Source organism: Arachis duranensis, chromosome 5, assembly GCF_000817695.3.
Source record: "Arachis duranensis cultivar V14167 chromosome 5, aradu.V14167.gnm2.J7QH, whole genome shotgun sequence".
In the NCBI taxonomy this organism is placed as follows: domain Eukaryota; kingdom Viridiplantae; phylum Streptophyta; class Magnoliopsida; order Fabales; family Fabaceae; genus Arachis; species Arachis duranensis.
The window spans coordinates 47,540,611-47,542,410 of record NC_029776.3 but is presented as its reverse complement, the minus strand read 5'-3'; positions in this window follow the sequence as shown (position 1 = coordinate 47,542,410).

The following is a 1,800-nucleotide window of genomic DNA, read 5'->3' as shown; positions in this document are numbered from 1 at the left end:
CTTGGTTGTGCTCTCTATGACTTCCTTCCTCTGCAACCCTCCTTTTCACACACTCTTCAGTAATTCTGCTCTTATTCACTAACTCTGAAAAAGTTCGGATCTCCATTGGTCCCACTGAACTTATGATGTCGCTCCGAAGCCCTCCTTCATACTTAATGCATTTCCATTCCTCGAAGTCTTCCGGAGCTCCATGACACATGCGGGAAAACCTGAATAGCTCCTCAAATTTGTCTGTATACTCAGATACGGACATAGCACCTTGCTTCAACTGTAGTAACTCCAATTCCTTGGCTGTCCTGGCGGAATTTGGAAAGTACTTCTTATAGAATTCCACCTGGAAGGCATCCCAAGTGATAGGATCATTCCCCTGTTGTAGGAGACGTCAGGCCCCTTGCCACCAATGCGATGCTTCTCCCATGAGTAGATAGGTAGCAAATTCAACACGCTGCTCTTCAGGCACCAACTGCGCTTGCAGTGCTCGCTATATGGCCTGAAACCAAGTATCAGCTTCAGTCGGATCGGTGGTTCCCTTGAACTTAGGTGGATTAACCTTTAAGAAAGTTGCCAGTGTCATCGGGCCCTGAGCTTCCCTTCCGCCATTGCCATTATTGTTTATCTGTTGCCCAAGGGCCTCCGCAGTGGCCTGCATAGCAGCAGCCATATTCTCCAACGCCGCCATAAGGTTTACCGGGTTATTCGAGTTGATTTCCGGTTCCTGTGTACTAGAACGATCTCTCTCACGTCCCCGACCGGGTCCACGAGGCGCCATCTGGTTCCTATACACACCAAACAATCGATATCAAGTTGATCAGTCTCAATATCGGAAGTATAGTGCTTCAAAGTACCAAAGGTACACTCATGGACTTCATGCTAGATGTATCAGTTAGATACCCTAACTAGCACAGGCACAGACTCAGATTATGCATTGAAGCATAAGCAGTTCCATCCCTCAGGCTCACGAGGACGAACTGCTCTGATACCATAATGTAGCACCCTAATATTCAAATCCTTATACTCAAGTCATAAGTCAATGATATTACGGTGGTACGACTCTCAGGTGGATTTTTTTTTTATATATAAACATAGGTAATTTCGAAAGGAGTATTAATCGAGAAGCCTGAAAAGAGTAGAAATAAAATCGCGAAGACGTATCACTCACGTTTCGACAACGAAAAGATAAACGTGAAGCCGAAAGCGATATATGGACAAGGCATAAAGGAGATTAAGAGATAGATAACAGATAGATATATATAACATAAGTAAATAGCCACTAGTCGCGACCCGCGAAGTTTAGGCCGGCTAGGGTACAGTATGAAAGTAGTTGACAACAGTACATCCTAATCTCTCCCAAAGGAAACATAAGAGCCGCTATAGGCAAGTTCCAAAAGAGTTCAACACATAATATAACCTTTTCAAAACAAAGGTGGAGAGATTCTAAGGAAAACACAAAGTAGAGAAAATAAATATCTTCGCCGTTTCTCAGACGAACCGCAGCTCACTTCTGAGCACTTGAACCTGTATCTGAAAAACAAGAGATATATACGGAATGAGAACCCCGGGCCCATGGGTTCCCAGTACGGTAAAAGTGCCAAATAAATACAATGCACTGCAATAAAACTCACTAAGCATCCTAAACTCCTTTTCACCAAGTATCTAGCCAAGATTCTCACTAATCCATAAATAGGCATCTGACGTAATGGGATACTAAATCTAGTTCATGTTACACATGTTTCCCAACTCGCTGATTCTTCCACGAATCAGACTCAGAATCATAAGCAAAACCATCACCAGTTGTTCTGT